The following is a 10,793-nucleotide window of genomic DNA, read 5'->3' on the forward strand; positions in this document are numbered from 1 at the left end:
TCATACAAAACTACAAGTGATGGAATGTAGTTCTAAGCTCCGCAAAAACTTATAAATGGAAGGGCACAAACGTCTTTCTACAGGGCTTCAAAAATATGGATGTGGCTTGTGGAGAGCTCAGGACTGTATGCAAGATGTGAAAGGGTTTCCCAGCGAAATTTCTGCAGCTTTCTCGAAACAACTTCGCAGAAGTTTCGCAGTGAACCCGTTGCATAATCCTGCTTTCTCCCCATGAGATTTCCATATTTTTGGAGCCCTGAAGAAAGAGACCGGTGGCCGTCGATTTGCTTGGGACAAAGAGGAGCAGGCCTGGTTAAAATCATGGTTCCTTAGACAACCGAAAACATTTTTCCATGAGGGCATTGACAGTCTTGTCTCACATGGGATAAAAGTACTAACGGTTATGCCATTACTATCGACATAGTAAACAGTTCAGTTACTTTTTTCCACCTGTCTCTTTTTCGTTTCACTGTCCCTTACAATAATGGTAATGATGACCGTACTAAAAACAGAGGAATAGTGCAACAGTTCAACACTTCGTTACTTAAACTCTCTTGTGGGAACAAGGAATCGTTTCTAACATGGAGAATGGAGCAATGTCTACTGAATTCGTGTACCTGTTTGTGTGTAAAGGGTGAATCCTAAATACACCGACAATATTTCCAAGGTTACTCGGTGACATTTCCAGCGTACACTGTGGTGGCAAACATCATGGGATACGACGTAATATCGTATCGCATCTTCTTCTTCCCTGCATATTGCAAGAATTCGACGTGGCGTGGACTAAACAAGTGTTGGAAGCCCGCTTCATAATTACTGAGCCATGCTGACGCTATAGCCGTCCATCATTGCGAAAGTGTCGCCGGTGCAGGATGTTGTGCACGAAGTGACATCTCGATTTTGTCCCAGAAATGTTCGCTGGGACTTGTATCGAACGATCTCGGTGGCCAAATCATTCACTCGAATTGTCCAGAAAATTCTTCAAATCAACCACAAATAACTGTGGCCAGGTGACAGGACACTGTCGTTTCGTAGCATGAAGTCCATGACTGACTGCAATGGTCTTGACGTAGCCGAACACTAATGTTTCCAGTCGATGTTCAGTTAAGTTGGGTCGGAGGACCCAGTCCTTTCCGTGTAAACACAGCCTACACCGTTATAAATCCACCACCAGCTCGCATTGCGCCTAGTGGGCTACTTAGGTCTTTGGTTTGGTGACGTATGCACCACACTCGAACTCTATCATCATCTTTTACCAACTGAGATCGGGACTCATCTACCGAGGCCATGGTTTCCCAGTCATCTAAGGTACAACCAATAAGGTCACAAGCCCAGGAGAGTCGCTGCAGGCGATGTCTTGTTGTTAGCAAAGGCATTCACATCGCTCGTCTGCTGGGACAGCCCGGTAAAGCCTCACGGATACAATCGTCATACGTCCCACATTAATTTCTGTGGTTATTTCAAGCAGTATGGCCTGTCTATCAGCACTGACAACTCTACGCCAACGACGCTGATTTCGGTCGTTACTGGTAGGCGGTCGGCCAATGAGCTGCACTTGAGGAGAGGTACTGCCTGAAATTTGGAATTCTCGACACTGAATCTCCGAATATTGAATCAGCTAACGATTTCCGAAATGGAATGTTCCATGCCTCTAGCTCCAACTAGCATTCCGCTTTCAGAGTCTGGTAATTCCCGTCGTGCAGCCGTAATTACATCGGAAACCTTTCCTCATGGTTCACCTGAATAAGAATGACACCTCCACCAATGCACTGTCCTTTTATATCTTGTGTACTCGATACTACCGCGATCTGTATATGTACATACCGCTATCACACGACCTTCGTCACCTTACTTTATGTCGATATAGAATCTTGTTGTCTATTATGGTTCATAGCAGAATAACGTAATTGTGATTCATTCGATTTGTTAAAAGGCTGGAGCGTGCAATCATCATGACATAGAAGTACACAGTTTCTTGTCGGCGCCTATGTACAGATTCAAAATTAGTGTGACTCGTTTCCTGCAGGGAACTGCCCAGCATAGAGTCCAGAGCCACTTTCCCACTGCATTCACTGAGCCCGTACACTAGTTGCATATTGCTGTTGTTGTTGTTGTTGTGGTCTTCAGTCCTGAGACTGGTTTGATACAGCTCTCCATGCTACTCTATCCTGTGCAAGCTTCACTTCATCTCCCAGTATTTACTGCAACCTATATTCTTCTGAACCTGTTTAGTGTATTCATCTCTTGGTCTCCCTCTACGAATTTTACACTCCACGCTGCCCATCAATACTAAATTTGTGATCCCTTGAAGCCTCAGAACATGTCGTACCAACTGGTCCCTTCTTCTTGTCAAGTTGTGCCACAAACTCCTCTTCTCCCCAATTCTATTCAATACCTCATCATTAGTTATGTGATCTACCCATCTAATATTCAGCATTCTTCTGTAGCACCAAATTTCGAAAGCTTCTATTCTCTTCTTGTCCAAACTATTTATCATCCACGTTTCACTTTCATGCATGGCTACACTCCATACAAATTCTTTCAGAAACGACTTCCTGACACTTATATCTATACTCGATGTTAACAAATTTCTCTTCTTCAGAAACGCTTTCTTTGCCATTGCCAGTCTACATTTTATATCCTCTCTACTTCGACCGTCATCAGTTATTTTGCTCCAGAAATAGGAAAACTCCTTTACTACTTTAAGTGTCTCATTTCTTAACCTAATACTCTCAACGTCACCCGACTTAATTCGACTACATTCCATTATCCTCGTTTTCCTTTTGTTGATGTTCATCTTATATCCTCCTTTCAAGACACTGTCCATTCCGTTCAACTGCTCTTCCAAGTACTTTGCTGTCACTGACAGAATTACAATGTCATCGGCGAATCTCAACGTTTTTATTTCTTCTCGATGGATTTTAATACTTACTCCGAATTTTTCTTTAGTTTCCTTTACTGCTTGCTCAATATACAGATTGAATAATATCAGGGAGAGGCTACGACCGTGTCTCACTCCCTTCCCAATCACTGCTTCCCGTTCATGCCCCTCGACTCTTATAACTGCCATCTGGCTTCTGTACAAATTGTAAATAGCCTTTCGCTCCCTGTATATTACTCCTGCCACCTTCAGAATTTGAAAGGGAGTATTCGATTCAACATTGTCAAAAGCTTTCTCTAAGTCTGCAAATGCTAGAACGTAGGTTTGCCTTTCCTTAATCTTACTTCTAAGGTCAGTATAGCCTCACGTGTTCCATTATTTCTACGGAATCGAAAGTGGTCTTCTCCAAGGTCGGCTTCTACCAGTTTTTTTCCATTAGTCTGTAAAGAATTCGTATTAGTATTTTGCAGCCGTTCCTTACTAAAGTGATAGTTCGGTAATTTTCACATCTGTCAACACGTTCTTTCTTTGGGATTGGAATTATTGTATTCTCCTTGAACTCTGAGGGTATTTCACCTGTCTCATACATCTTCTCACCAGATGGTAGAGTTTTGTCAGGACTGGCTCTCCCAAGGCCGTCAGCAGTTCTATTGGAATGTTGTCTACTCCCGGGGCCTTGTTTGGACTCAGGTCTTTCAGTGCTCTGTCAAACTCTTCACGCAGCATCGTATCTCCCATTTCATCTTCATCTACATCCTCTTCCATTTTTATAATATTTGTCCTCACGTACATCGCACTTTTATAGACCCTCCATATACCCCTTCCCCCTTTCTTCTTTCCCTTCTTTGCTGAGAACTGGGTTTCCATCTGAGCTCTTGATATTCTACAAGTGGTTCTCTTTTCTCCAAAGGTCTCTTTAATTTTCCTGTAGGTGGTGTCTATCTTACCCCTAGTGAGACAATCCTCTACATCCTTTCATTTGACCTGTAGCCACCCCTGCTTAGCCATTTTGCACTTCCTGTCGATCTCATTTTTGAGACGGTTGTATTCCTTTTTGCTTGCTTCATTTACTGCATTTTTATATTTTCTCCTTTCATCAGTTAAATTCAATATTTCTTTTGTTACTCAAGGATTTATACTAGCCCTCGTCTTTTTACCTACTTGATCCTCTGCTACATTCACTACTTCATCCCTCAGAGCTACCCATTCTTCTTCTACTGTATTTCTTTCCCTCATTCGTGTCAATTGTTCCCTTACGCTCTCCCTGAAACTCTGTACAACCTCTGGTTTAGTCAGTTTATCCAGGTCCCATCTCGTTAAACTCCCACCTTATTGCAGTTTCTTCAGTTTTAATCTATAGTTCATAACCAATAGATTGTGGTCAGAGTGCTCATCTGCCCCTGGAAATGACTTACAATTTGAAACCTGGTTCCTAAATCTCGATCTTACCATTATGTAATCTATCTGATACCTTCTAGTATTTCCAGGATTCTTCCACGTATACAACCTTCTTTTATTTTCTTGAACCAAGTGTTAGGTATGATTAAGTTATGCTCTGTGCAAAATTCTACCAGGCGGCTTCCTCTTTTATTTCTTAGCCCCAATCCTTATTCACCTACTATGTTTCCTTCTCTCCCTTTTCTTACTTTCGAATTCCAGTCACCCACGACTATTAAATTTTCGTCCCCCTTCACTGCCTGAATAATTTATTTTATCTCATCATTCATTTCATAAATTTCTTCAACTTCTGCTGAGCTAGTTGGCATACAAACTTGTACTACTGTAGTAGGCGTGGGCTTCGTGTCTATCTTGGCCACAAAAATGCGTTCACTATGCTGTTTGTTGTAGCTTACCCGCACTCCTATATTTTTATTCATTATTAAACCTACTGCTGCATTACCCCTATTCGATTTTGTATTTATAACCCTGTAGTTATCTGATCAAAAGTCTTGTTCCTCCTGCCACCGAAATTCACAAATTCCCACTATATCTAACTTTAACCTATCCATTTCCCTTTTTAAATTTTCTAACCTACCTGCCCGATTAAGGGATCTGACATTCCACACTGCGATCGGTAGAACGCCAGTTTTCTTTCTCCTGATAACGACTTCCTGTTGAGTAGTCCCCGCCCGGAGATCCGAATGGGGGACTATTTTACCTCCGGAATATTTTACCCAAGAGGACGCCATCATCATTTAACCATACAGTAAAGCTGCATGCCCTCGGGAAAGATTACGGCTGTAGTTTCCCCTTGCTTTCAGCCGTTTGCAGTACCAGCACAGCAAGGCCGTTTTGGTTAGTGTTACGAGGCCAGATCAGTCAATCATCCAGACTGTTGCCCCTGCAACTACTGAAAAGGCTGCTGCCCCTCTTTGGGAACCAAACGTTTGTCTGTCCTCTCAACAGATACCGCTCCGTTGTGGTTGCACCTACGGTACGGCCATCTGTATCACTGAGGCATGCAAGCCTCCCCACCAACGGCAAGGTCCATGGTTCATGAGGGGGAACATGTTGCATACAGGTCAACTGTTAATCAGTAAACCTATCCATGCTGTTATCACTGTTAACACACGACAGAAAAGAAACGGAAAAATTAACTTCAGGCGTAATTGGGCGGTAGTTATTGCAAGCTTGACTGTGAGATGAAAGGGGTATTACTTTTGTCAATAGCAACTACTGAGAGTGAATGGAACATATATATCCTAGCAAAACACACACAGTGTATATCGTCGAGTCGACATTCGTAACCGTTGAGCACATATTTTCAGTGCGACATACATATAAAGAAAACTGACTGTGAAGAATGAAACAAAAGACAATTACTCTGCATCGTGCTACAGGAGCTCTCTTATAGCAAGTTACTCGGAGCACATCCCTCAACAAAATTCCGTCGATGAACTTCGGGTTCGCCGTGTATATATGACGGCAACGAAGTATTTTACAATCGATGGGGGTTGATTCTGCATACAAAAATGAGAAAATAAAACGCCTGTTCCATCTGTGCACCAGTCTTTTTATATTACCGCTCTGATGCTAGAATGACACCGCCGTCGACGCGCCTTTTATACAGTAAAAATATAAGGATGTAATAAAATGCACATTGGTCTTGAATTTGTAGAAGGGACTCAGTTATTCCACTGATCGACAAGTCATACTGTTTACTACAAGTCAACTAAAACATTACTATAATTTACCATTAATTCCGGAAAGAGATTGTAGGGACATGATTCAGAAACATGGCTTTGGAATAAACATCGTTGGGATAAAGAGTATATAAAACAAAAAATTCTTTATTACGAAATGAATCACAGAGTAAAATCAATCGACCTTCTGAAAGTTCTTTCCATGGTATTTTGAATGTGTAACACTACCGAAACATATGTTAATCAAACTCCGTCCGCACAGTCCTTGGAGGCAGAACGGTAAAGTCCAAGAGCCGTGTCATTTTGAACTTATTGGCGTCGCTTGACGCGGATGTGGGTCGCATATAGTCAGCAGACTGCTCTCCCGGTTGAAGTCAGTTTCCGAGATCGCAGACGCCATTTCTCAATCAAGTAGCTCCTCAAGATGTCTCACAAGGGCTGAGTGCACCACGCCTGCTGACAGCGCTCGGCAGACACCGATGGTCACCCATCGAGGAGATACCTAACTTCGACAGTGCGTAACCTCGGCGATCTGACGGCAGCTAGTGTTAGCACTGTGGCAAGGCCTTTGGCATCCACATATTACACGGGATTGCAATTTCAGGTCTCCAGCAATACGAGGCTTACCAACTGGCAGAGGATTCATCGAGAGCGGCTGACGGCATGTTGGCAGAGAGTGGGAGCTGTCCACCGCCGAGAGGCAGAACCTCGGCCCTGTTAGCAGCGCAGCACGTACACAGTGGCTTTGGCAGAGACTGGCATTACTATCACTGCAGAACAGCAGCAGCTAGTGTACGCTCCAAGATTCAAACAGAACAGCCTTCTGTGTGCTAAGCGTCCTCCTCCAAAATTCCAATCAAACTGATCCATCTCATATCATTTTTTTCCGCACTAACTCTCTTTTCCTAATGATTACTCACGTTGGTTCGTTGGTTACATGCCTCCAGCCAGAGGGGTGTGGCGTTACAATAAACTTTAAATTTATGGTAAGGTTTTATGTGACCAAACTGCTGAGGTGATGAGTCCCAAGGCTTACGCACTACTTATAATGTAATTTACACTAAATTACGCTAAGGACAATACACACACCCATGCCCGAGGGAGGATGCGAGCCTCCGACGGGGAGAACCACGCCAACCGTGACATGACGCCTGAGAAGGCGCGGCAACCCCGCGCGACTGTGGCGTTACAAACGTGTGTGTTACACAAGGGGAAAACGTCAGATATGGCCAACCGATTCGACTCATATTTCGCAGGTCTCTTATGTACAATCTAAATCTGTAAGAGGTTTGGCTTAACACCCCCTAGGTTCCGAGAAACCCACCCCTAAAATTCATGATGTGTAATCGATAGTTAGCCGGCCGGTGTGGCCGAGCGGCTATAGGCGCTTCAGTCCGGAACCGCGCTGCTGCTACGGTCGCAGGTTCGAATCCTGCCTCGGGCATGGTTGTGTGTGATGTCCTTACGTTAGTTACGTTTAAGTAGGTCTAAGTTCTAGGGGACTGGTGACCTCAGAAGTTAAGTCCCATAGTGCTCAGAGCCATTTGAACCATTTGTAATCGATAGGTAAATGAACAACCAGCATTTTTCGCCATCATGTTTGCAGCTCGAAAACGCTGATTTTTCTAGAAATCAAGGAAAATAAATGTTACGACTGACGCTTAGGTACCCATAAGGTAAACACTCTTTAAGCGACAGATTTATTTTCTGTTTGGCCATCTGAAGCACACTGCGACTGTAGAATACTGACGAGCTGAAAGTCTAATCCGGAAAGATATAGAGGCTATTCCTCACGAAATATTTGATATCGTAAGGAGTAACTTATACTAAAGTCTTCAGGAATGCGTCGTCAACGGTGGAAGCCAGTTTTGAAGTGTACTTTAAGCCGTTTGTGCGACGTACTATTTAAGGTAAAAGCTTCTGTTTGGCTTCTCTTTAATGGAAATGTGTACAGCACTGCTATCTATAATTTATATTGGCGTAAATATACTCTAATGTTCATAACAACCAACAAAAGCGAGATATTACTTGCAGTTGGTCACCTTCTATATCAACTACTTCGAGTAGAGCTATTCACACTTTTTAATATTTGACATTTTCTTGTTAAATTACTGAGTAAATGAGTCATTTGCTTCTCCAAGTAACAATATAGTAATCGATAATACGTTTCGTGAAATTTTTTATGTTACTATTTCTCTTTATATGTAGATATGGACTATTTTCGCATCCCATTATGATGTGCACAATCGGCAGCTATATGCAGCACTTCTAGAGCTCACCATTGTTCAGGAGTGTTTCTTCCACCTCCTCTTCTCCTAATACCATCCTCTGTAGACATCAGAGCGATAGTTCACATTCTAGAAAAATCAGATACTGGGTCACATGAATCTACGGTAAAACGAAATCTGGTACCGCGCGCCGCGGAATTTGAATCCCCGCCAGACGTCATGGACGTCGAAGACCCATAGAGGTCTCTGTACCATCGCTCCGTAAGATGTAGCGGTGCGCGTCCTGGCCCGCATTTAGCGTAAGGGCGCCACAGGGGAACACGTGATTGCAGCGGCAAATAGCGGCGTCCCCGATCGCGTACTTAAGCGCGTGCCTGTTGCTCAGCCTCGAGTAAGTCTCAGGACACATCGCCCCAGACAGGGTATTGACTTTCGTGTTTCTATACGAGTGGACATGGTTGTCTTGTTTGGTTCGTGACTCTGTTGTCTGTTCTTGTTGTGTCGTAACTTCCTCCGATGGTCGTGTACGTCCTCTCCCATTGTGTTGTTCGCGGGCCGCTGTGCGGGTCCCGCCACGTTTCCGTCACTACAATCCCGCGACCGTTCCGGTCGCCGTTACAACACCAAACTCATCTGGAACTGGTATAACTAGAGTATAATTCGATATGAATTAATTACAGTAAACAGTTTAGAACCGGGGTTATTCTCATCAGAATGGAAACGAAATTAATACCAGAAACAGTCCTGAAATCACAAGGAGAAATCAGAGGAGATACACTGAGGTGACAAAAGTCATGGGATTCCTCCAAATATCGCGCGAGACACCGTTTTGTCCGGCGTAGTGGAGCAGTTCGACGTGGCATGGACTCAACAAGTCGTTGGAAGTCCGCTGCAGAAATACTGAGCTTTGCAGCGTCTATAGCGGTCCACAATTGCGAAAGTGTTGCCGGCGCAGGATTTTTCGCACGAACTGACCTCTCATTTATGTCCCATAAATGTTCGATGATACTCATGTCAGGCGATCTGGGTCGTCAAATCATTCTCTCGCCCTGTCCAGAATGGTCTTCAAACCAATCTCGAATAACTGTGGCCCATCAGCATGGTGCACTGTAATCCACAAAATTCTCATTGCTTTTTGGGAACATCAGCTCCATGAATGGCGGCAAATAGTATCCAGGTATCCCAACACAACCGAGGACCCAATTAATTCCACGTAAACACAGCCCACACCGTTATGGGAGCACCACCAGCTAGCACAGTGCCTTGCCGATAACTTGGATTCATGGTTTCGGAGGGTCTGTGTCACACTCGAACCCTACCATCTGCTCTTACCAACTGAAATCGACAGTCATTTTCAGTCATCTAGGTTCTAACTGATATGGTCACGAGCCCAGGAAAGGCGCTGCAGGAATAGTGCTATTAGCAAAAGGTACTCGCCTCGGCCTTCTACTGCCATAGCCCATTAACGCCAAATCCTACCGTACTGTCGTAACGGATGCGTTCGTCGTACGTCCCACATTGATTTCTGCGGTTATTCACGCAGTGCTCGTTGTCTGTTAGCCCTGACAACTCTACGCAAACGCCACTGCTCTCGGTCGTTAAATGAAGGCCGTCGTTCACTGCTTCGTCCGTGGCGGTAGGTAGTGCCTGAAATTTGGTAATCTATAGACTCGACACTGTGAATTCCGTAACCATTTCCGAATTGGAATGTGCCACGTGTCTAGCGCCAACTACCATTCGGCGTTCAGAGTCCGTTAATGCCCGTCGTGCGACCATAATCACGTTGGAAACCTTTTCATGTGGGTCACCTGACAGCACCTCCGCCGATACAGTGTCCTTTCATACCCTGTGTACTCGATACTACCGCCATCTGTATTTGTGCATAACGCTATCCCATGAGTTCATTACCTCAACGTATGAGGAGATCGAACTGGAGAATCATTATGTAGCGGGGATAACATTTTAATAGTAATGTGTGATTGGAGCGTTATCCAGGGGAGGAAATAAAAGAGTGCGTGAGGAAAGAGATTTAGAAACATAAATTGCATGTACGCTAACAGTATGTAAATAGAGAATATTTTGTCGAGTGGTGTGTGGCTGGTGAGCTGTCGTGATATGGCTGGACGACGTAGGTCAAACCTGGAGATGGGCAGAGCATCCAGGTAATGGCTGCGAACCGTGAGCATTCTTGGCAGCGGCTCGGCGACTTCAAAATCCAAAAGTGGTAGGTACAGTGTGTGCCGCCGCGTGATTGAGGAGGCGAGACAAGATGGCCAAGGAGCTTACTGTGTTAGACCTAATGTATTCACAGAAAACACTAAAACTATTCTCAAAATCACAAATAACCTAGGATGTATTTTGCAACATATTTTAGATACAAAGAGCTTACTTCATGCTTTTGTAGTTTAAACAGCTGAATGCCCGGACTATGGTGCCTGTTCCTTGGCCAAACTGGTAGATGGCGAGAAATTACTTTTGGGGAACAAATTGCATTGGAAAGAAATGATGCCATGGAGAGATCGAGTATGGCTGCTCATCTAC

This window comes from Schistocerca cancellata, chromosome 1, assembly GCF_023864275.1.
Source record: "Schistocerca cancellata isolate TAMUIC-IGC-003103 chromosome 1, iqSchCanc2.1, whole genome shotgun sequence".
Taxonomy (NCBI): Eukaryota; Metazoa; Arthropoda; class Insecta; order Orthoptera; family Acrididae; genus Schistocerca; species Schistocerca cancellata.